This window comes from Hemicordylus capensis, chromosome 3 (assembly GCF_027244095.1).
Source record: "Hemicordylus capensis ecotype Gifberg chromosome 3, rHemCap1.1.pri, whole genome shotgun sequence".
In the NCBI taxonomy this organism is placed as follows: Eukaryota; Metazoa; Chordata; class Lepidosauria; order Squamata; family Cordylidae; genus Hemicordylus; species Hemicordylus capensis.
The window spans coordinates 231,706,143-231,732,274 of NC_069659.1; positions in this window are offsets into that span (position 1 = coordinate 231,706,143).

Here is a 26,132-nt window from a genome sequence, read left to right on the forward strand (position 1 = left end):
TGGCCCCATTTTTCACAAAATTAACTTCACATGTGCTGTTTCCCAATTGTGGACCAGTTATATCATGCACATAGGAACCACTTATGGTGGCCCCATTTTTCACAAAATTAACTTCACATGTGCTGTTTCCCAATTGTGGACCACTCTCCCTCCTTGGGCACAACATACAGGAATGTGTTGATCTCTGCCTGTCTATCTGCCCAAGTGATGTTCCTCCTATTCCCCCCAAGTGGCATAATAATAATCTGATAGCTTGGTGGTATTCAAAGGGATGAAGACCCGCCAAACGTGGATGGGCATGTGGCGACACACCCAGTAATCTGTCTTATTTAGGGCCTTGGCTATTTTGTAGAATAGTTTGACAACCATATTTTCTCTGTAGGTTGCGAGTGCACAAACAGCAGCACTAAACAGTCCCAATATCACCAGGAACTTCTTCATGTTGGAGGTCACTCTGACCACATGGTTGCCAGTTCTTCTTCTGGTCTGTATCCTTCTGGATGGGGGTGGGCACCTTTCTGCAGTGGGATGCGTGAATCCAGGTAGTCTTTCCTTCGCACTTGACCATGGTTTGGGTCACTAACAACACCTGGAAAGGACCCGTCCACCTTGGGGCCAGACTATTCCTGCACTTGAATTTCCTCCCCAGGACCCAGTCTCCAGGCTGCAAGGGATGGCAGGCCTCGGTTCTCAGTGGTATGCGAGCCCCTTTCATCTGTGAGTGGAGAGACTTATTCTTTTTTAAAGTTAAATGCACACAATAGCTCATTATATCTTGGTCCAGCTGGACCAGGCTGTCCTGTACTGCCTTTACCCTGGGTTCAGTAGCCACCCTTAGGGTCCTTCCTATGACGCTCTCATGAGAGGCTGTGGTTCCTATTAGGAGTGTTTCTGAAAGAAAGGAGCACATAGGGCAGGGCATCTGGCAGGGTAAGCCAGTATCCTTGAAAGTCTTAGCCAGCTTGGTTTTCAGGTCCAAGTTCCTTCCTTCCATGTAGGCTGAACTCTAAGGATGATAACAAGTGGCACAGGGTTGGCAGACGCGCTGGGCCTCAATGCTGGCAAAGGGAGCAAACCCAAATTCTGAATTATGTTAAATACAATTCCCCCTTTGTTCAGGTGGGACCCCTGGTGTGCCACATGAATGAAATGCGGAACTAGGGCACGTGGAGCCACAGGACGGCCATCAGGATGGTACCAGGTGCCATCCGGGGCAGAAGTACAGCCAGCATGCTCCCAGAGGTGGCGTTCCCCTGGGGAAGCAGTCTGCTGTAGGAGGACAGTTCAGAAGGAGAAGGGAGCTCTCGAAGCTGAGCAGTCAATATTACTTGGGCCGGAGGGCCCTGAAGGGCTGCAGACCTAGCGGCTTGGTCTGCATGCCAGTTTCTTTTCACAACAGGAGAATTAGAGGAGGTGTGAGCACGACAGTGTACAACAGCAAGCGCAGGCGGGGACAGCATGGCTTCCAGGAGTGCAGTGACTAGAGGTGCATGAGAGATGGGTGTGCCTGAGGAGTAAAAAAACAACCCGTTCCCTCCAAAGCACCCCAAAAGAGTGGCAAACCCCCAAGGCCAGGGTACGGGCGTGCTAGAAAGGGCTGGGAGGGCAGAAGCTTCAAGAACAGCAAACTCAGGCCAGCACACAGCCTGCTTGTCTGCCTGATTTCGAAGGCAGGATCAATCCAGGAAAAAAACACACACTTGATCAGCATTGGCCAAGGGATGATCATCACCGGCTGGATTCCCACCTCAGCCTCAGCAGAGAGTGGATATTGAGAAATGGCTGGGAAGGGTCAGCCCAGTTTGACTGCAATCTTCACGGGTGTGGCAGTTAGCAGCTCTCCCACCTCAAAGAGGTGTGAAGCCCACAAAGAGGCATGCATGCATTGCAGCACCTCTGGCTGGCCACCTGGAGGTTCCGCAGGCTGTTCCTCTGTCGCTAATGCCATGATGAGCTGTGGGGTCCAAAGTGGGAATGTCCACACACATACACCCCATCCGGAGTGCAGTAAATGGTGTAGCTCTCAATTTGCATAGCAGATCTCTTCCCAGTAGGCTACCAGGAGTGCTGTCAATTAACAAGAAAGCATGGTCACAAGTGAGGGGACCCACTTGCACAGCAGTGGGCTGTGAGGCTGGATGGGGTATCACGACACCACCCATTCCCACAGCATTTACAATGTGTCCAGATGGAGCCAGGGCAGCCGTGTCCTCCATGTGCTGGCTGGACCGGGTTGCACATGTATTCACTAACAGAGGTATTTCCCTCCCCTCTATTTCACATGATACAAAGAGACCAGATTGGTCAACAGTGAGCAGAGCAGCAGACAAAGTATCATTGTTGCAGTTGTTACCCGCAAACCTTCCTTTGACCTGCAGGTCCTGAATACTGTTGAGTTTGAAAAGGGCGGCTGTCTTGTTGGGGGAAGGGGAAAAAAAAAGAGGGTTGTATCCTGGGTATGGGCGAGGCACTGGGTGATTTGGGTATTTGGGCTTCAAGTGTCCTGGCTGTTTTCAATAATGGCAAGTATTGGCGTCACCTGGTGGCCCTTGGGTGGAATAACATCTTGTTCCTCTGCGTGGAATCAAGTCAGAAGGAATGTCCTGGAGATAAGTCTGGGGTGCCTAATTAATTTGGTGGAGAGTTCATAACACTGTACAGTGAATTTCTGTCCACTTCTGGTGGGCATCCCCTGCAGCTAGGTCTGGCCATAAGCGGGCCTTACACAAGAGTGCTGAGGTGACACCTTTTAATGGCGGTGGAGATGGCGGGGGTATTAACTACTCTTCCCCACTTCCACTTTCTTTGCTGAGTGCTGCGGTAGCGGTAGATGATGTTGGATGCTGGCCAGAAGTTGTCTCACATGACAGTCCTAGTGTGGGTCACTGAAGTGGGACCCTCCCGGGATTGGGCATCAGGGACAGCTGCAGCACCCTGCTTGTGGGGGGGGGGGGGGGGAGAGGCGCTGGCAGCATTGGTGGAGGTGGAAATCATCCTCCATACTAGAGTATGCCCCCATGTATGCTGGGGTGGGAGAGAGGGATCCAGAGATGCATCAAGATCTCTTGGTCAGAACTGCCTTCCTTTGGGAAGTGCAGTTGAGGACCCATTTAGAAGAGTATTCAACTGACCTTCGCTCATAATTGCAACACATATAAACTACAGGTGTGTCGCTCAAAGGGCACTAAGACTGATCCAGACCCCCCATCTCTACTAACCTGGAGCTAGGTTCCTTTTCCTGAGACAGACAGAGTAGAATAAAAGTCTAAAATGCAGGTCGTCCCCTGCCCAGAGAAAGAAAAGGTAAAGGAGACAAGGTAGTGTTCTGCCACCCCAACTACCTATCCTTAGTAGAGATGGACCCTTTTTCTACATTTCATGGTTCACTCAAGAAACATCCGCAACCCGCTGAGGCACACCAGTGTGAATATCCTCACTTAGCATCTGAGACACTTCTGATCACAGCTGTGAGGCTCGCAGAAGGCTCATGGCATCTTGAGATAACCACATGGGTAACCTAGGTCAATGGTTTATTCAAACACATGTGAATCAGGGCACATCAAACAACCTAGTGCTGCGGGTAGCCCTGGGTGGCACAGGACGGACATAAAGGGAAATTCATAGACATTCATTCTGCCCACCCTGTCCACTCTTTCCTGGGTGTTCTAATTTTGAATTGGTTCTCACCAGTTAATGGCCAAGACCAACCTATTGGTTGGAGTCCTCAAGGTTGGACCATCTGTGGATGGGGGAAATGATGCTTACCACTGAAGGGCGTGTCCCTCTAGAGTTCTGGCTCATCCCACTTCTGGCATCAAATTGATGAAGAAATTCCGGGAATTCTGGGTTCATTTAATGAGCAGAGGCCATTACCATCCATCAGGTTCAAGCTTTTATTGATCACAGCATGTCAGGAGTCTCTCTTCCAAGAGCACAAACTCAGGCTTTTGGCAAGAGTCTTCCATACTGTTTACATACAAGCTATAGGACTGAGTACAGAGCCTATCAGAGGCCAAAGTTTCATTGTATACACCAATCATACTAGTACAAGCAGAATAAAGCTTAGCCATTGGTAGACAAGGTGAACCAATTACAAGGCAGAAATCAGCAATAATGCACCAGTCAGCTTTAGCTTTAGTCAGGCAGGGTAAGGTATGGCCAATAGGTGCTTATCTCTAGTCAGGCAGGGCAGAGTATTGTTACCAAGAAAAGGGACCCTGTAACGCCAGGGTACAGAAACTGGTGGCCTTTAGGGCTTCTGTAGGAGACACAACTACGTGAAAGGGGATAGTGAAATTTTCCTTCATCACCACCTAGTGTCAGAGGTGGTAGACAGGTATTGTGAAGCATGTGGTCAGGCAGCTGCCCGGTCTCTCAGTTGCTGGGTGCTGCAAAAGCCTGGAGCAGCAGCTCTCACTTGCGTTGTCTCCCTTAACCTTCAGCATCTGGAGAAGTTTGATGTTGGAGAAAAGGGGAGCCAGTGGGGGTGAGCTGGGAAGGGGCAGGGGAGGGGGGAAGAACTGCTGCACGTGCACCAGCATCAGCTTGTTTCTGCTTTCTCTCCCCAGTGCAGAGAATAGGGCAATGAATGCTTCTGGAGAAGTGCTGGCTGTCATCTCCTCTGTGCTGGGAAAAGAAAGCAGGGAAAAGCTGCTGCTGGGCAGCACCTCTTTTCCTCTTTCTCCTGCAGTGGAGAGAGCCGGCTCAATAGCAGCCCTCCCTCCCTTCCTCTCCTCCCCCACCCGCCCCTCAATCCCAGTGAATGTGAAAAGTGGCTGATGGTATCTGGACCAGTAAATCAGATGCGGGTGGGGTCTGTTGGAAGTTAAGGACTTTGCGCTGTCTCTTGTCTCAAAGACAGTGGAGGACAGACTAGAGAGTCAGAGGGCTAGAGGGTCAAGACATTGGTCATCCCTTCTCTACTGCTCTGACACTATCCCTTTGGAATGTAGATTGCTAATCTCAGGGACACTTCCTCTCTCTTCTCTTCCTGTTCCTTCTACCTTGCAACATGCAAGCAAGCTCCTCTCCCTGCACCATATGTGCAGAGAAGATGCAGAATCCATCTGCATCCAGCTAGATAGATAGATTAGAGATCCTAACTCCTCACTTTCCTATCTAGAATGGAGTTCTCTAATAAATGCCTTATATATTGATTTGAAACTATGAACTGGCTCCAAGTTACTTTACTCTCAGCATACACGCATGCCTAACTAAATCCGCTGTGTTGTGCCTCTGTGCACTCTGCTATAATTGAAAAGGGTTTCTCTACCAGAGAGAATTCCCAACAGGGTCAGTGGGGGTAAATGCTTAGAGGGGAGGCCTTCACAGGGGGGCAAAGTGCCTGCCTTGTTGGTGTTGCCTTGAGTGGTGAGGGGCAACTGCACAGGGCTTTTCAGTAGTGGCCCCACCATCTTTGCAATGCCCTCCCAGAAGAGCTTTGCTAATCTCCCCACCTGATGAGTTTTAAAAAGAGCTTGAAAGCCCTCCTCCTCTGAAAGGCATTTTGAATCTGGTTAAACCAGTTCTTCCGTTTTAAACAGTTTTAGCCTTTGTGTCATTATTTTTCATTTTTGTTGCTTTTTTAATTTTTTGGAATGATAAGTAAGTGATTATGAGGGCATGCTCATGTCCTCCCCACCAAATATTGTCTGTAGAGTCATAGTAGATATTAAGAATTCCTTTCCGTGGTGGGGAGAAGATTTAAATGTTTCACACATGCTTTTTAAGAACAGCGTCCAGTATAGAACCACCTTAAAACATCTCAAAGAACTGGTGAAAATTGCTGCTTGTATCACAGGCACCTTCTTTGGTCAAGGAGTGTCAATAACAAGCAATGTATGTTTGTGCCATACTGAGGACGAATTTGGACATAACGTGAAACCAGTTACATGGGGCAGAGGTTGGAACTCCGTTACATCTGAATGCATGCAACCATGGTTTTGCGGCAAAAGCAACTTGCAGTTTGCCTCGCCATACTCCAGTTTGAACCTTCGGTTTGCAGTAAGATTGACCACCAAGACCTGAGATTTGGCTGCCAAAGCAGTACATCCAAATGTGGATGCTGCCATAACTGCGGTTTTGTGCCGATTTTGAAACTGCAATCACAGAGACAGTGGCACAGACCTGCCCAGGACCGTGCCTGCACCACACCTACAAAACTTCTCACTGGCTGCCTCTCTGAGCACCAGCCCCACCCCCTCTTGTCTCCAATGCAGCAGTGAGGTTGCCTGGCAACAGGGATGCTGCCATGTCCCAACCCAAGCTTGTCAGCCTGTCAAGTGGCAAAGTCACATAGGGACATCCCCTCTTCCTACTCCTTGCTTGAGTCCTCCCTCCTGGTAAGCAGGAGGGAAAGGGGATGGGATGACAGGATGGGCACTAAGTATTACAATGCTGTGATGGGCACATATGTAAGGTGGCAGGGATACCCGAGGTCGGGTTTAAAAGGCAGCACCAACAAGGGATCCTTGAATATCCCATTTCTATTTTTTGAACATATAAGTTGGGGAAAGGGGGCCCAGACCCTTCCCTTTGGGGGTACCTGTGCAGTCCCTAGGCTTACTCATGAGAAGGGCCAGACAGCAGGATCAGCACTGCCCCAGTGAAAGGAGTGATTTGACATATGTGATGATGATGGATGCTGATCCCAAGCAGACCACTCACTCATGGGAGTATAATGCCATGGGGACACCCCCTCACAACTCATGAGAAGAACTATCAGTGGAGACAGGGGTGTTGTGCAGAATTGCTAATAATGTGTGACAACAAAACAACCCCTTCTCCCACTGACTGCTCTCTCATGAGAGTGTTAGGCCAGGGGGGCTCTATATTGAGCCAGTGTGCTCTATACAGGAAAGCCACAGGGACGGGTACCTTGACAACTGCTCACCCCGTCTTGGCAACTGCTGCTAAGCAGTTGTCAAAGCATGCCCTTTGCCAGCCTGTACGCCCATGTGGACATATGCAACCTTGTTTGTGCCCTGAAATGGCAACCCCGCTTTCCTGGCTGCAAATCAGGGCTCAGCGCTGACACATAGAACGTCACAATCCTTTTTGGGTCCATTCAACGCTTCCCAGGGGAGGAGGGGGAAGCATGCAAAAGTTCCATCATTAACCATAGAGCCTGAGGGCCCCACGCAAGCAGGGGCCCCTTTGTTGGGTTAGCTGAACTTATGAGTGCGCAGTTCTACAGATGGGGTAGATTAAGCGTTTTGCCGCCCATAGGCAGCCAAGATTTGCCACTGGGCAGGGTTAGGGTCAGTTAGTTAAATCTAAAATCTTAAATCTTTTTTTTTTTGTTAAACACTTTTAAAACTGTCACTGCACATTGGTGGCACAGCAGGGTCAGGACAGCAGTGAGAGCTCTAGTAGGCACCCACCTCCCAAATCCTGTCTGGCGCTTCATGCCTGGATGGCGGCAGCAGCCAGAGACCTCCTAATACAGGCCTTCCTTCCTCCCAAATGACACAGGTTGGGCCGATTTCAGTCCTCTGCACATGCGTGTGTGTGTGCAGAGGGCTGAAAACGGCCCAACCTGTGTCATTTGAAAGGAAGGCGGGCCCGTCTGAGGAGATCTTGCTGCCATTTCTGCCATCCCGGATGGTGGAGATGGTGGCGAGAGACCTCCTTACATGGGCCCGCCTTCCTCCCAAATGACACAGGTCAGGCTGGCACCAGTGTCACTCCACCAGAGGCCGGAACAAGCCGCGCAGAACCACCCCAGAAATGGTCACTAAAGCCAGCAGAGTGGTTTTTTCAAGCACAGAATTCACACCAACGTCCCTTTTGGGGCACAGATGAGTTCACAGATCTTTTTTCAGATGGAAGGAGTCAGGAAACACACACACTCAGCCAGGCTTACTTAGCAGCACTGCCTTGTCAGTGGCACCTCCACGCCCTCTGCCTCCAGCCTCTCTCAGATCCGGCATCCTGACCAGCATCTGGAGCCTTAACGTCAAGATCTGGTATTGTTTGCAATCACTCTGGCTACCCAAATTCTTGCAAAGAGTTTGCAAGAGCCAGAGGCGTAACTAGGGAAAACGGCGCCCGGGGCAAGCACTGAAATTGCGCCCCCCCCCGCTGCACCCCCCCCCCGGTTACACAATAATGCTTTCCAGTATACTGGAATTCTTGAGAGCCAGCACACCCCCACAACTGTTTCTGTATTGAAGTCTGGGCATAGCAAGTTTGTAGTGGGCCCAGAGACAAGATTTTAAATTCCTCCCCCCTATCAATGCAGCTCAGCACATAAAGTCAAGTAATATTAAACAGAACATCATCCTAAAATATTTGTTAAAAGGTTTGTTAAATTGTGGATGATGCAAGTCAATTAATAGTACTAGAGAGAGACATGATTGAAGTGTTCAAATTAATTCATTTCCAATAAATTACACTGTTCAACATCAAATTGCATTTGACTTAAAGCAAACATTTATAGTCACTTACATTAGAAAGCTTGCTACTAAGCGCTGGTTGGTTGTGCCTGCAGTTCTTCCAGTCAGCTCAGCAGAGGTGCTATTATTGGGGTTTTTTTTTGAGATAAAATAGTATTTATTTTTTGTATTTCAATTTATTTATTTTTACATTCTATATCCCACTCTCCCTCCAAGTAGCCCAGAGTGGTGCACTACATACTTAGGTTTTTCCTCACAACAACCCTGTGAAGTTGGCTTGTATCTCAAACATCAGAATTATGATGCAATGATGATGATTATGATTATGATGCCCCTCCCTCACGCCCTGGTTCTGTTCCTGACTTTCCCTTGTGAGTGACTGCATTTTAACAAAACGAAAACCAAGGACTAATTCGAGGGACTAGGGTTCCTGGTTTATTCTTAGTAATGGTGTACTGTGTTTTCTCTCAAGTTTTGTTGCCTATGACTATGCACTATGAACTTTGAGGGAATCCAAAGAAGATTTTCCATCTCTTTCCCACTTCTTGTGGGAATGCAAACATTTCAAATGGTATATCCATATTACAAGGCCATTTGTTTCTATTTTACGCCACTTTAAGTATTATGAGAATCCTAGGAGTTGTAGTCTGGGGAGGGTGCTAAGCATTCTCTCTTTGAGATCCCTAGCCTCCTGACACAACTACTCAGATCATTTTCACAGATGGTCCTTCCCCCACCCCCTGCTTTCATTTCCCAGTTGGTGAAGAAATACTTTGGCTTGATTATAGATTCCATTGTACATATATATTCTTCCTTCAGTCCCCCATCCTTTTTTACCTTGCATAAACAACATTCACAAATCACACTTGTCCCAGTCTACATGAAGTGCTCAGATTACAACCTTCTTCCCCTTCCTCTAAACATTTTTACTGGTGACAGAAACAAGCATTTCTGGTGCTATTTTTGTGCACATATGGACGTTCTTTATGCAAAATAGCTTTGAGTATCATAGATGGAAGGCGCAGTCAGTTATTTCTTCCATTTATGACAAAGTTCATCTTTCCAGTAAGAAGAAAGGGTTTGGGTGATCAGAGAATTTGACATGAAGGCAGTGAAATCTTGGAGGGGCTAAGGGTTAGTAAAAGAAGCAGTATCAACTTTAGGGACTTCGGTTGGCATTTTCACTGTCCCAGAACGGGCAGAAATGTTGCTGCAGGGTAAGGGTTCTTCCTCACTCTCTTCAGTTAGAACTTCGCCTAGATGAGTGGGGCACTTGCATTTAGAATATCTGGAGGTGCAAATATAGTTGTGATTTGAGTAACCTCGCCTTTAAAAAAAATGCAATGGGTCCCAAATCTTCTGCGTGTTTTCTCAGAAGTGCCATCCGATGCGGAAACATCTTTTTCTGTGTTTCATCCCCCACCACTCTGGGTAACGTTTGATGGGTACTTAAGCCTCGTTACTTTCAATAAGAGTTACTTAAAGCAGGTAATTGTGCTTACGGTAACAACTGCGACCTGGAAAGAGGTGACAGAAAGAAAAAAATAAAGAAAGAAAGAAGAAAGGAAGGAAGAGGGAAGGAAAGAGAGAGAGATAAGGAGTGAGGGAGAGCGAGTGAGAGAGAGAAAAGGAAGGAAGGAAAGAGATAGATAGATAATAGGAAGTGAGGGAGAGAGAGAGAGAAGGAAGGAAGGAAGGAAGGAAGGAGATAGACAGACAGACAGACAGATAGATAGGGAGTGAGGGAGAGGGAGAAGGAAGGAAGGAAGGAAGGAAGAGACCGACTGACCACGGAGAAGCCTGTTTGCAGTAGATCTTTATGGCAGGAGACCTTCCGCAGCAAAGGGAAAACAGCAGCAGCCCCCACTTTATTTGTGAGCCACCCCCAAACAAATGGCCCTCCGGGCGCCTCGTAAAGGCGAAGACAGCCGAACGGGCGCTTTAGGGCAGCCGCAGAAGCATTTGCGGCATTTTATCCCGCGCAGGGCGGCGGGGTCGGAAGGGGGGGGCAAGCTCTGCCGACTCACTGCCGCTTCCGTGCTGGCATTCGTGGGCTGCCCTTCCTGACCCTTCTCCGTGGAGGAGCGTGTGTGTGTGTGGGGTGCCCTTCTTTTTCCTCCTCCCACCGCCCTCGCCCGCTTGGCCCCTTCCTTCTGGGGCACTGGGCAGGGCAGCCGGGGAAGAGAGAGGCAGCCGGCCAGGCCAGGCTTTGCTGCTGCAGCCTGCTGCTGCCTGCCTGTCCCTGCCGGGGTGAATTATTCATGCCCCCCCTCCCCCTGCCCTTCAAGGGGATAATTGCCTGTAAAATGACCGCTTTGGAATTGGCAGAAGGGGGGAGGCGGCGCGGAGTGCGAAACTTCCTTTGCCATGCTGGGCGGGAGGACTGGAGGCAGACAAGAGAGGAGCATCGGGGCGGGGGGGGGGGCTAGATTAAGGCAAGACACGACAAGAACACACACACCTTGTCGAGTGCTGTGCACGCTTTAATTGTATCGCCGAATCCTTTCTGTTGTCGTCCTCTGAGTCCTGCCTGCGCCTGCAGCCCCAGCCCCAGCAGCGCTCGGCTCTCCTCTCCGCGCCACGTGCAGAAGGCGAGCCGAGCTGGGAGGAAAGACGCATGCATGCGCAGCGTGACTCGGCATGCTGGCCGAGTCACGCGTGCGTGCGTGACTTCCTCCCGGCCTGATAAGTTCTGTTGTGCGAGCCAAGGCAAGCACTGAACTAGGCGTCCGCCGCGGCGCCCGCCCGCCGCCAAGCCGAAGCCAGGCCAGCAGCAAAGCAATGGGGGGTGCGGGCGCGGAAGGGACCGCTCATGGGGGAGGGGGCGCTGACGCGCTCCCTTGACTGCTGTAATTTTAATTAAAAATGTTTTTTTTAAAAAAAAATTGGGATCGGCGGGGCTCATGGTGGCGCCCCCCACGTGACCCGCAAAGATGGTGCCAGGGGCACGTGCCCCCCCTGCCCCCCTATCATTACGCCTCTGGCAAGAGCTTCCACCTTTTAAGGTGTTGCTGTTGTAAACCTGTCAGGTGAATCAAGAGCTATATATCAGCAGACAGAGCGTGCAGCAGGCAAAGGGTCAAAAGGAGAATGTCAGAGCCAAACAGTAGGCAATGTCCAAACCACAGCCAGTCTGAGTCCTTACAATATCCAGTCAGTCAAACCAAGTCCAAGTCAAATTCCACAAACAGAATGCCATATTTAAATCTGTGTTGAAGTGAATACCACTGTTTCTTGCACTTTTGGGGAACATCTGCATCCCAAACTCTTGTACACACCAACATGCCCACCCATATATGGATCAATGTTTGCTGAGCAGTCTTTCCAGCAGATATTTGTGGCTGTTTTCAGTAATGTGGATTTTCTGGGAAATTTTGAATTGAAACATTTTCCAATGCCTGATTTAGCATATTTGAGCTATATTTAGTACACAAAACTATAAACGTATGCCAGAGTCATCCTGGCTGCACTATCATTACCATTACCATTACATTATCCCTTCCCCATAGCTGTAATGCCTCCTTTTTTAAATAAACACACACACCCCGCACAGAGCATCTGTGCAGTTGTGTACTGAGCCTGTGACATCCCTCGCCGCTCACTCTCCCCCCGCCGCTTGCTCGCTCCCTCGCTCTCTCCCCCGCCGCTCGCTCGCTCCCTCGCTCTCTCCCCCGCCGCTCGCTCTCTCTCTCCCCGCCGCTCGCTCTCTCTCTCCCCGCCGCTCGCTCTCTCTCTCCCCCGCCGCTCTCTCTCTCTCTCCCCCGCCGCTCCCTCTCTCTCTCCCCCGCCGCTCGCTCGCTCGCTCGCTCTCTCGCTCCCTCGCTCTCTCCCCCGCCGCTCGCTCGCTCCCTCGCTCTCTCCCCCGCCGCTCGCTCGCTCCCTCGCTCTCTCCCCCGCCGCTCGCTCGCTCCCTCGCTCTCTCCCCCGCCGCTCGCTCGCTCTCCCCCCCACAGCTCTACCCATTGGGCGGGCCAGGGCCGGGGCCAGGCCATCCCACCACTGCCTCCCACCTTCTCCTCCTAGCTGGTAGGGCTTTACTTGCCATCTGCCCACCTCTTCACCACTGCCATCATTTCTCCCCGCCACTGCCTCCTCTTCCTGGCCAGCAGGGATTCGCCTGCCGTCCACCCACATCTTCTGGACGGAGGGGCTTTGCCTGCCGGCCCTCCACCTCTACATCCTTTCTCTCCGCTTCAATGATGGAACTCCTGCACGCTCTAGAACATCTGGGCGTTAGTACTTGATTGCTCTCCTCACCTCAGAGATCTCCCCACCCTCACCTGGTCTGCACTCCTGCTCCTTCTCCATCTCGTTGCTTCCATCCCCCTCACCCTTCTTGGCCATGGCTGCAGCATTGCTGCTTCCTATTGGTCAAGCTGCAGCCCCCTATCCCCAGAGACCTCCCCACCCTCACCCGAGCCCTGCTCCTCCCTTCAGGAGCAGCAGCAGTGGTTGACTGGGCCATTCCTCGCTGCCACCACCATGGCCGCTTGTTCCCCTCAGGCCGCTGACAGGCTCAGGCCCATCCCTTTCCCCCTCCCTTCTCGTTCTCTCTCTCTCTCCTCCACTCGCTCTTCCCCACTCTTTCTTCCCCCTCCCTTCATGTTTTTTCTTCCTCCCTCCCTGAGTTAACAGATTTTGTTTATTTTGTTTCCTCATTTAATTCACACAGCGGCATCCTCCTTCTCCTGAAGGGGCTCTTTCCTCCCTCAGGACCTGTCTTTTTGCAGACCCCTGCCTGCTATCCTTTTATATCCAGAACATCTTCCAACCAGTAACAGCTGCATTCCAACTGACCTTAACCATCACAGGCCCCTCCTCCTTATCTGCATAGGGAATCCCCATTGCCCAATCACCATGGTGCTTCTGCTCTCACAGGCTCCTTCTCCCTGTCTGCATATGGAATCCCCACTGCCCAATCAGGTGCTTCTGCTTGCAAACTCAGCCAATCGCCTCCTTCCTACCACGTAGCTGCACATGGCCCGTCTACAAGAAATAAGTTTATGGATTCCATGTATGTTGCTAAAGTGGAATTCTGCTGATTTAAAAAAAGACGAACCAGCAAATGGCAGGATTGCTTTGGCTTCAAAGTCTTATGAAAGGGACAATTTCAGTATCACCAGTGGACGGGAGAAGCAGGAACTGTTTTAAAACAAGCAAACTCACTAATGGAAGACTGCATTCCTAAATATGCATTCTACAACTTAATGAGACTTACTTCTGTTCTGAGTAAACATATTATACTACCCATGGGGACATAGGAACATGGGAAGCTGCATTATACTGAGTCAAACCATTCATCCATCTAGTTCAGTATTGCCTACACAGGCTGGCAATGACTTCTCCAAGGTTGCAGGCAGGAGCTTCTCTCACCCAGATCTTGGAGGGAAGGAACTCGAAACCTTCTTCATACAAGCATGCCGGTGTTCTTCCCAGAATGGCCTCATCCCCTAAGGGGACTATCTTATAGTGCTCACTCATGTCTCCCATTCTAATGCAAACCAGGGAAGACCCTGCTTAGCAAAGGGGACAATTCATGCTTGCTGCCACAAGACCAGCACTTCAAGATTGTTATGGGGAATGCATCACTATTAAATGCTGTGTAGAACCACCACTTCAATTTCACTTCCAGATGACTGCAGAACCAAGATGCTTCAGCTGCATTGAAGGGCCCTAGTGTGGAAAGGAGCCAAGAGAAGTGAAATATCTTGGGCAATGTTTTTGATGGCCTGGCAGTCAGAAATTGCTACTGTCCTGATCTAGGAGTGGAGATCAAACAAGAATGGGTCAAGGACACTACCACAGGTGGTCCTATCATGAAACCCATCAGCGCATGCATATGGGAACTAATATGTAAAGTTATCAATACAAATAGCACATAACCCCTGTAAAGATGCTGCTTAGATATTAAAATAGCATATGAATCACATGCTATGAATCACATGCTATTTTAATATATAAGCTGCATCTTTACAGGTGGAAAATATATGGGGGAAATATATTTATGGGCTGGAAATTTATTTTTTCATGAAGAGTTTTCCATCTCTCAAAATGCATTCAGCCCCAACAGACACAGAGACAGGCACCTAGAGTGCTGTCCCCTGGGGTAAAGCTCCAACGCATTGCTCACGTATTGCAGTGCATTTATTTATTTATATACCGCCTAATAGAAAAATCCCTAGGTGGTGTACAGATTAAATATAAAACATTTAAAATTCATAAATACAGATAAAAATCACAATAAATAAAAACACATTAAAATTTAAAATTCAAATTTCAGTTAAAAGCCTGGGATAACAGGTACGATTTTCAGGAACAGATATCGCACATTGTGGGATATCTGGCCAGTGGAATGCATTGTCCCAGGCTGTGGAATTCTGCGCTACGCCAGGCAGCCCAGATCATTTGGGAGTGCAATCTGCACTCCCAGCAATATTCCAGTGATTGTCTGGGGGAAAGGTGAGTTGAACCAGCCCTTCCTGCCACCTGCCCGGTCATGTGTATGGTCCCTATTATTTCAAGATATAAACCTGCATCTCTGGGTGGTGTGCGACAAAAGCAATACAAATTAAACCAAACAAAACCTGATTAAAACATTAAAAAAATGTAAAACCCAACACTAAAAACTAACACTATAAATCTGATTAAAAGCCTGGGTGAACAAATGTGTCTTCAGTGCCTTTTAAAAAGTTGCCAGCGATGGAGAGGCTCTTATTTCAACAGGGAGTGCTGAAATTCCAAAGCCCAGGGGCCCCAACGGAGAAAGCCCATGACCGAGTAGCCGCCAGATGAGCTGGTGGCAACCATAGACAAAGCTCTGCAGATGATCTCAATAAAATGTATTTCCAGATAAGACTTTGAATGTATTTGAACTGAAATATTTGATTGGGGGGAAATTCAATAAAGCATACACAATGCTTTAAATGTTATATTCAAACACTTTTGACCATTGGAAAAACCTCTGAGATGTTTATAAACAAGTAAAATTAACATGGCATATGTTTATAGTTTTGTGTACTAAATATAGCTCAAATATGCTAAATCAGGCATTGGAAAATGTTTCAATTCAAAATTTCCCAGAAAATCCACATTACTGAAAACAGCCACAAATATCTGCTGGAAAGACTGCTCAGCAAACATTGATCCATATATGGGTGGGCATGTTGGTGTGTACAAGAGTTTGGGATGGAGATGTTCCCCCAGAGTGCAAGAAACAGTGGTATTCATTTCAACACAGATTTAAATGCCAAAATTGCTTAACTGAACTTTATCCCAGACTCTGTGAGATGTATTTCATAAAGTTCTTTTCTTATCTTTAGCTGCAGCAGCAAGGACAGAAATTGCAATGCATTAGAAAGACTTGTCTCCTCCCTCTATAATCCCTGCTAACTGGGTAAAGAGGCACTTTTCAAAGTCGTGATTTTATACTTAGCAGGGGGAGCAACTGGCCCTATTTGGTTATACGAATATAGGGACAGGAGAAGAGCCCTGCTGGACCAGGTCCCGGGCCCATCTAGAACAGCATTCTGTTTCCACAGTGGCCAATCAAATGCCTGTGGGAAGCCCATAGGCAGGAATTGAAAGTATGCTTTGCTCGCTTGCATCTGGTATTCAAACATCAGAGACATCCTACCTCTGAATATCACAGCTTCCCTCCAGTGGCTGTTGCTGGCGTTTCCCTTTTTAGATTGTGAGCCTTTTGGGGACAGGGGACCAGGGATATAGCTCTAATTGAACTGGGGTGGGGGGAGGATGTCCCTGGGCTGCTGATGGAGAGAGGACACACTGGCTGGATGACAGCTCAGTCTTCATTCTCCTGCCTCCCCACCCTGCTAGTACTCTGTTGGCTCCTGACTGGAGGACTCATCCAGCTTTAAGCAAGATGAGTCTTGCTCGGGGCAGGATGAGTGTCAGGCAGCATCCCTTCTTACTCTTGTCCTTCTGACTGGTTGGCTAGTGCGCAGGTTCAGCTACCCCTCTCCCATAACTGACTGAAAGGCTCAACAGTGAGATAAATGTCATTGAGAACCCGTCATCCAGTCATGTGGAGAGGAGGAGAGAGAGATGCTGCTTGACACTCCTCCCCTGCTCCTGAAGCTGAAAGAGCTGAAAAGATTTTCAGTTAAAATAGCTTATAGACCCCTTTTTGAATCCTGCCCTTAAAAAAGAACAAACCAGGTTAAAACCATGATACTCCTTTTCTCTGCTCCCCCGCAAACATTCCTTAACAACTGTGTTCAGTTTACCTCTAAATCCTGGGGTGAAATCTGGGTCTCCGTTTCCCATGGAAAACTTTGACTGGGTTGTGTGTGTGAGAGAGAGAGGGAGGGAGAGGGAGGGAGGGAGTGTGAATGGGCAAATAAGAAAACCAGAAGCTTCAGTGGTGTTGTATGTATATTTGAGGTCAATGCAGCAGATATATATGTTTAAAATGTTTCTGAGCTAGAGGAATGCACATGCACAAATGTATGCGAAAATATCTGTGTGAATGGATAGTGTATGATGTTATTTTGCATAGGAGTGAGAGAATGAATGAATTGCATAGGAGCGAGAGAGTGGATGCAGAGAAAGTTTTATTTTTCACCATGCCCTTACAGTTCCTCTGCAGCAAAGATGGGAGAGGTGAAGAAGTCGGGGTGGGGGGTGGGGTGGGGCGGGGCTGAGGGAGCCCAGTGGCCTATCTTCACTTTTTTGCTGCAGGGCCATTCAACCTTGCTACACCCCTGTAGGGAACCACCACTTCCTCCTCCTCCTCCTCCTCCTCCTGTAAACTTCTTTGAGAACTTTTCTGGTGAAAAGCGGTATATTAATATTGTTAACAACAACAACAACTATAAACAAAAGAGTGCAAAAGAATCTGGGAGCAAGTAATAATAGAGAAACTTATACACCATAGCAAGGCAGCTCATAGCAAAACCAAACCAGAAGTTTTTGGGTTTTTTAAAAGCAGTGTGAGATCCTTTTCTATCTGACATGGAAGGTACAGATTTGCCAAATAAACTTCTTTGTTTACACAAACCACTTTTATTTTCATAGTCCAGGTTTTTAAACAGTATGAATAATTATGCTCGTCTGTTGCAGCAAAAACAACAGAGTCTTGTGACACCTTAAAGCCCATCTCTAGCATTCAGTGGCTCTAGTCTAGGATTATACAACTTGGCCCTCCAGCTGTTATTGGACTACAACTCCCATTATCCCTGACTACTGACCACTGTGGCTGGGGATGATGGAAGTTGTAGTTCAACAACAGCTGGAGGTCCAAAGTTGTCCAGTCCTGCATTTAGTCCATGAAAGCCTATGATACCATAAATTGGTTAGTATTGAAGGTTTGTCTTTAAACTTTGATCAGATGCTTTATTATAATTTGTAGCAGTTCTTTGTTAGTTGATTGATGACTACCTTTTGCCCTCGGGTATGTTTCATATATTGTCACCCCTCTCCATATGTCCTCTATAATTTTTGGTTTTCCATTTGTTAAAGTCTTGTAATTTTTTCAAAAGTTCTCAATTAATATATTGTTATTATTTAAAATTTCCCACCTGTCAGTGGATTCCTTACTTGGAATCTTAACATCTACTTTGGTTAATGAAGAAAAAGTACATAAGCGGTATTTCCTGATGGAGAAATACTAAATTTCTCTGCTCTGGGTCCAGATGATGTCTTTTAAAGTTAGTCTCAAAATCCTGGATTCTTATCATGGATTGGCAGCAAGTCGCCAGCAGGTGGAACTGTGAAATTGTGTGACAGCCAAGAACATAAATACAATTTATGTTTTAAAACAGAGTATTTCTTTTGAAACACTCAAGGTTTTCTCATGTGAGACACTGGCAGAGCCTCTCATTTAGATTACCCAATAGGCCTGTGCAAAATCGGATTGATAAAATTTGACATGGTACAATTTTACTGAAATTGGAGTGGTTTGGAGAGAGTCCAAACCTGAACTTGGCCAACACAGTTTGGATTGGACTTCAATAAACACCCCCCACCCGCCATGGAGCTTTCAAGAGCTCCAAATGGTGGTGAGAGTCTGGGTTTTCAAAAAAAGAAATTGCAGCTCAGGGTGTGTGTGTGTCTTCTGCCCTCTATGCCTGCCTGTGCATATCTTTTTTTTTTTTTTAAGTTTTAAAAAAGTTTTTTAGCCCATTTTTAATTTACAAATTTAAGCATCCGATTTCCAGCTTTTTCCTGTGATTCTCTGGTGTGAAGTAACTTCCTCTTAGATTATCTGATGTTACCTCATTTCACCTGTGACTCTCAGGTGTTATGTTACTTTACTCCTGGGTTTACAGTAAGTATCCAAGGTTACTTAATTCACAAACACCCCAATTTGTCTGACTCCGACCCCAATCCCAACTCTGATCCCAATCCTGACTCTGAAATTAAGAAGGGTCCAAAGGACCCACACCAAAATTTTTGAGATGAGATTAGATTGGGTTGGACCTGATCCTGACTTTTCTGTCTGTGCACAGGCCTACTCCCTAATATCTGCTTCTCTTCTCCAAGGGAAGCAAAATGTGATGGATGATGTTTTCTGATGAACTGGCTGACAGAAACTACGGCCTGTCAGGATCAGCTGCCTGAACCACCATCTTCACTTGCCGGCTATAACAAAAGTAGCAAAGGACTGCTTGTGCTGGATGGATTGTCAGATATTATTTGGCAGAGTTTCTCACCTGGACCATAGTATCTGCTTCCTAAGGTCAGAGGATAGATAAACACTGAATTTCATAGTCCAAAACCACCCAAATGAAAGTGAATGGAGAAAAAATGGGAAATTTCTACATTTGGGAGAGATGTGTCCAGGAATTTTTAAAAAACATAGTTGCAATAGCACAAGATTTTATCTTTTAACAGAGTATGCATAAATGCAACAATTAAAAAGAGAAAACACCTTCCAGCTGGCTGTTTACCTCAGCAATCTCCATGTTATTAAGTACCAAAATACCTTCACTTGAGCAAAATTATACGTATTGCCCTCACAGGTATTGCAGTGAAGATATACTGAGGTTCCCCTGCTTTTGAGGGTTTGCCATGAATTCATCCATGCCATGAATGAGAAATGGAGTCTGTGGAAGCATGGTCTTCTGTTCTGAAACAATTGTGTGTTAAATAACTATTAATAGATACAATTCCCAGGGTGATCAGTTGCAATAAGAACTAGGAAATGATTGGCGAACTGATGTCAAAGGATGGATTGTTCTGCAACTGTAGTAGTAGGGTACCTTGGGCTACTGATGTCTGTGTATAGAAGTAATTTTACTGTTGAGTATGTTGCTATATCTTGTGTTGTACTTATGGTTCACTGTTCTCATTCTGTTTTGGTCTATTGACTGTAATAAATCAGCACTCAACTACTAAACTACAATACTAAAAATAAGCCGTGGCGGCTGGTGGGTCCTGGGTCCTGGGGTGCGCTAGGCAGGGCAGGTGATGGTTGGCGCCACAGATAGCGAGAGGTAGACCTAATTGTGGGTGATGCAGGAGCCAAAGCCAACTGTGAGCAGCTACAGAGGTGGAGCCAGGACTAGGTGGGTCTTTAGCAATAACTGTCAAAGTGCAGCTTTGTAGCTAACAAGTGGGATCAAAATACAAACACACAAGCACACAAATATCAATTGCTCATCAGCAGGGATACAGAGAAATATAGAAAACATCAGTTGCTACAGGACTACAGTAGTGTGTCGATTTGTATTTAACACAGCATGATCAAACACAAGTGTGCGCACACACACACATACACAACTCTACAAGCCACAAGTAAAGCACAGACCAGCTACAAAAGGCTGCTTCTGTAGAGAGCAAATGCATTCTGCCGTCACCAGGGACAGCTCTGCCTGATTATTTTAAAAATGAAGAAGAAGAAGAAGAAGAAGAAGAAGAAGAAGAAGAACAACAACAACAACAACAACAACAACAACAACAACAACAACTCTGAGCCAGAGGTGTACAGTGGTTAGTGTGCTGGACTAGACTGGAGAAATCGAAGTTCAAATCCCCATTCAGCCCTGAAATTCACTGGGTGACTCTGGAAAAGTCACTTATCTCTCTGCATAACCTTCTGCAAAAGGCTGTTGGGATGATAAATGTGTCCATGTGCACTACTTGGGGCTTCTTGGAGGAAGCACAGGCTATAGATGTAAAAGTAAATAAATCTATACAAGCCACAGGTGAAGCATAGACCATCCACCTTAAGTGGTGCAGCAGGGAAATGCTTGACCAACACACAGAAGGTTGATGATTCGAATCCCCGTTAGTACTATATTGGGCAGCAGCGATAAAGGAAGATTCTGAAAGGCATCATCTTATACTGCGTGGGAGGAGGCAATGGTAAACCCCTCCTGTATTCTACCAAAGAAAACCACAGGGCTCTGTGAGTGCCAGGAGTCAACACCGACTTGACGGCACACTTTACATTTACCTTAAGGCATAGACCAGCTACAAAAGTGGAGAACAAATGCATTCTGAAGTTACAGGGCAGCTCTGCCTACCTATTTCAAAAATGCACACATAAATAATCGGAAAAGTACAGGTTTTTCAATGATGCTTGCTACAGCTATGAACCATCTCCTGTAATTTAGAGGTCACCATGGGAAGCAAAAATGCATGGAGACACCCTCTCCCTACTCAATGCCTGCTGAACAGCTGGGTGCCACACTCTGCCCACTTCCGTGCCCATCACTTGAGTGTCCATCAAAGCAAGCAACAATTTAAAAAGAAAGAAAGATATCACTTCCTTAATCCTTGCCCAATGAACCATAACTGCCAGTGGACATATTAATGTTACAGATACTGGCCACAATCCAGAGAAAAACCTGGTTAACCTGGTTTGCATAGCAAATAGATTTTTACAAATATTTTCCTTCCAAGAGGATCCATTCCTTCTCTGCATATACCACACCCACATTCCTTCTCTACATACACCACACCCACATAGAAGACCACTTCTGCAATTATTTGAAAAGCAGTTTGGACTCAGAAATCCATACATTTGTCCTAAGAGAACTTTCAGGCTTCTTATGCCATTTCTAATCTAATTAGTCCAGCCTTACAGTTTGCTGTTACCTTCCAGTGTTTTATGGCATGTCATTTTGGGAATGGGCCATAATGCTTTGCATACAGATCAGAGAGCAAGGAAGAGAACGCGAGGTTACATTCCTCCCCTCCAAACACAAATAAAGAAGCCAGCAAAAGATCAGACTTACCAATAGCCAGCCAGCCTGCCTGCCTGCCTGCCTGCTCTCTAACCGAAATGATGATTGGATTCTTCTGAGAAGTGTTTTATACCTGCTTCCCTCATACACACAAGAAATCTTAAGTAGATTTAACTAAAGGTTTATTTAGCAACAGCTCTATTTTCTCATTCCCTTTCCCTCCCCTTTCCTCTTGACTCCTCCCCCACACTCTCTACAGTATTCCCCTTGGACAAATGTCCAAACAAACAAACTGCAAAAGATTACTGAATAGAATTTAATGAAGAGGGTTAGGGTTAACTACAACAAGTAGTTAAAAGAATAAGATTTCCCCACCTACTGGGCAATCTGGGAAGTCACATCTCTGCTGCCCAAGGAGTCAATCAGCACGATGCCTTCTGATTAGTGCTCAGGGCATTTTAAGCTCTGCCCACCTTCTGAAAATAAAGGCAAGCCTTGTAATTGGCTAGTGCCTCATTAATATTCAGATTTGAACAACTCTGTGTGCTCCCATTGGTGTTTACAACATTCTACTTCTGTCACCCACCCTACAGTAAACACTGGGACCAGGCTGCAGGCAGGAAAAAGGCATAGACAGGGGGGCAATCAGAGAAATGGTTACAGAAATCATAGAGAGGAGGTAAAATGGCTGACAAATATTTCCAGGTATTTTCAGGTGGGCACTGCCCACTCTGCTTTCAGGTAAGAGCCACACTGAAAATACGACACTAAACCTTGTACAATAAGCAAAATTCACCATGATGTAAAGCAATGTCATGTTTTGACAAAGGTGTTACTCAAATATTTGATTTGGAACCTACAGTGTGATCTTCTCACAGTGACAATTTAATTACAAGTTTGCGCTTAAATGCTGATTCACATCTGGAGAAGAATTACTTTGCTGAATCTGAGCATGGTCTAATCCAGCATTCTGCCTGTGTATAACTGTGGCCAGTAGATGCTCCTCTAGGAGCTCACATGCACAGGCCAGTGTTCAGGGCCATCTCCATAGTTTGTGCCGGCATCTGGGAGTCAAAGACAGACACCCTACCTCTGGAAACAGAATTCTTATATTATGAAGTATTATACAAGTCCAAAGGGCAGGAATAAGAACATTACTCAATTACTGTGTGTCTGTAGTTACCAGGCTCCCCTCCCTCTGAAGAGTTAACCGGAAGTTGTCTTGTATGACAGGCTGGTGACCTACAGAGATCACTCAATCAGTCCACTGGGGAGGGTGGAACCTAGAGAGCTGTTGCTGGGGATTCTAGGAACAAGAAAGGAAGCTAGGCTGGAGGTGCACAAGAGGACATGTGGCTATGGAGGTTGGCTGCAGGAGAATAACTCTGCGGATCCTTGAAAGACAGGTGGGCAGGAAGCTTGAATTCTCATAAGGAGTTTGGTGAGTTCAAGGCAAGGAGACAGGGCTTATGGCTTCAGGATGTTTACCATAGGGAACAGTTTGTTTAGTCAGACTCAGCGTTAGGGATGTTATATTGCTCTCTCTCTGTGTGTGTGCTCTGCATATTCTGGATACTGTTCTATTATAGTTTACCTGCAATGTAATTGAAATAAGAAACACTAGCCTATGCTCAATACACCTAGGGTGTTGCAAAAGTCTCTGTAAACATTTACGTGTGCATCAAGACAACCTATTTTTGTAATCCTACTAAGTATTCTTAACAGTATCTAAAAGTTGAGAAAGTCAGAAGCAGTCTGTAGTAATTTAATAAAACTGGGGTTTTTTTTAGTTCTTTTCTTTTCACAAGCCTCTCTGAGTTGGTTTTTAACTCAGGAAGAGGTGGGCGGGGGCGAAGGGGGACTTATCTGGTGCAAACAGGTACTCAAAGTTTCAGCAGCTATCAGTTTTCTCTCCACGTGTGGGCTTGCATGTGGAAGATTTTTGTACCTGTCCAAGAGCCAAATTAAGAGAATTTCTGTAGACAAAAGAGGTGGTGGTGATAACTTACTGATAATACAAGATAGTTTTAGGAGAAGCCTAGCCAGGCAGCTCAGCAGAGATGATTCAGCATTTCTTTCCCTCATGTGCGCTTGCTCTGAGACAAAGGCTTTAATCCACTACACTGTGCTCTTCATTGCAAAAGAAACATTGTACTGGAAATATTTTTCTCATTTCTCTGAAATGGCTCCCCTTTCCTTCCCATTTTGGGAAAGCTAATACTGACTCCTCTGCAAATACAATACTTATCTACTGCCAGACCTTACCTTCACATAGGATGAAACACTTGATCCATCCTGAATTAGTGCCATAATGATTGGCTTCCTCAAGGAAGAAGCTTTTTTTTGTGCCATGGTTGGCTTCTGTGTGAGTTCATGTTAGGCTTGAGCTCTCCGGTGAGAGTGAGGGAGCTAGGGGATCCTGAAAGGGTAAGTCTAATGGCAAAGAGTGTGTGATGGGAAGTTGCTGGCTCAAATCTTCCCTCACCGTGAATTTATTGGATAGCTTTAGGCAAGTCACTGTCTCGGCAATCCTGTCCACACTGCCTTATTGGTTTCAGGTCCCTACAGGACTAAACCTACAACATAGGAGTTGGGGTTCTTGGTCACGGAGAACGTAGAGGCCAGATAGTAGAGATTGCTCAAATTATTTTGGCATCTCTTTGAAGAGGTGCTGGAACGATTTGGCTCCCTGCAGCCGAAATATTACATTGTGAGGCAAGGGGTGCCTTTAAAAGGAGGCAGGCAGGCCCTACCGGCCCCTCCTGCAAGCCATTTTTGAGACTGCCGTGCATGCGTGCTGGCCATCTGCATGGCCAGGTTAGGGTTATTATTCACCATATTGAACACCAGTTATATTTCCCGAAGATAGAAGCCCTATTCAGATATTAATTTAAAGGGGCTCTACTTGTGTAGGGCTATAGTCTCTTCTACAGACTATACAAGGCATCAGCAACACAGCCTCCTGCTCCCTTCAAGCAAAATCCCAAAGAACTACAACAAACATGCAACCCAGATCCAAGCACTAAAACAAAAATAATTTCCCTGACATATCTAACTAGACTGGTGCCTATCCTTCCTACTTACTCCCAGGTAAGGAACTTCCAGTTGATTCCCAGGCCGTTGGTGGGCTCCCTTTCCTCTCAGCAGCTTCTCAACCAGCTGCCCTATGAGGACTCCAGGGCTGAATTAACCCCAGAAGTGAAGCCTTCCAAACTCCTCTATAGGTGCCTCACTCCTTACTCTGGATTGGTCTAGAGGAGTTTGACTTCCCTGGGCTTTGACTTTTCCAGGTGTTCCCTCAAGCAGTTACTCATTAGTGCCTGCTCTCCTCTGAAGCCTCCTGTCCCTACACATAGGAAACACAGGACCTTTTTCCAGTCATACAAACAAGGATTCTCAGTTTCTCTTACCTCTTTGCAATTAGGAATCAAATGAAAATCTCCCACTCCACCCCACTACAAAAGAAGAATACAGTACCCTGGATGGAACAGCCCCCCCCACCCCAAAATCCCTACTAACCAGGCTAGCTGCTGGCTGGGAATCAGACTTTGATTTGCAAGTCCAGCAGGCCAGCCCAGAGAGAGCCCAAAGTGTTTTTTTAAATTATAAAATAATTATTTCCCTCATACCCTCATATACTCACTCTGGTTTCTCAGGCTGAGACTATGGCCAGGAGTGCTTTCTATCCATTTTGGTTGATTCGACAGCTGAGTCGGTTCTTTGAAGATAGTGATCTCAGAACTTGGGTGCATTTTCTGGTAACCTCTAGGCTTGACTACTGCAATACTCTCCACGTGGGGCTGCCTTTGTATGTGATTTGGAAACTTCAGTTGGTTCAAAATGCAGCAGTTAGATTGGTCTTCAGGGTGTCTCGGAAAGACCATATACCTGTTTTAAAGCAATTGCATTGGCTACCAGTAGGTTTCTGGGCAGAATACAAAGTGCTGGTGGTTACCTTTAAAGTCCTAAACGGCTTAGGACTGGGTTACCTAGGAGAGCGCCTTCTTCTGCATGATCCCTACCGCACATTGAGATCATTGAGAGAGATCCATCTCTGTATGCCACCAGCTCATCAGGTGGTGACTCGGAAGCAGACCTTCTCTTTAGTCGCTCCTAGGCTGTGGAATGCGTTCCCTATAGACATTTGTAGTTTAACATCTTTGTCAGCCTTCAAAAGAGCCCTTAAGAGACATTTTTTTCAGCCAGGCTTTTAGTAATCTATGAACGTTTTAAATTTTTAAATTGCTATTTCTAAAAGTTTGTGGGGTTTTTTTTCTCTCTCTTATGTTTATTTTTGTGAACTGCCTAGAGCCTTTGGAGTCAGGTGGGATATCAAACAAACAAACAAACAAACAAACACTGTAGTTATGTCTTGCTGTAGATCAGGGAAGGACAAGGTGTAGCGAATCTCAATTAATCCACATGGCTGCAACCCCTCCTACATTCCATAGGGAGGGAGGAAACATGGAGGGAATTTGCATCCCAATGCAGGTGTTAACTGATCATTGAAAGACATTAGTCTCGTCATAACAAATTGGTCAATCCAGTAACCACTAGCTTTTCTCCTTGTTATATTTCTAATCAG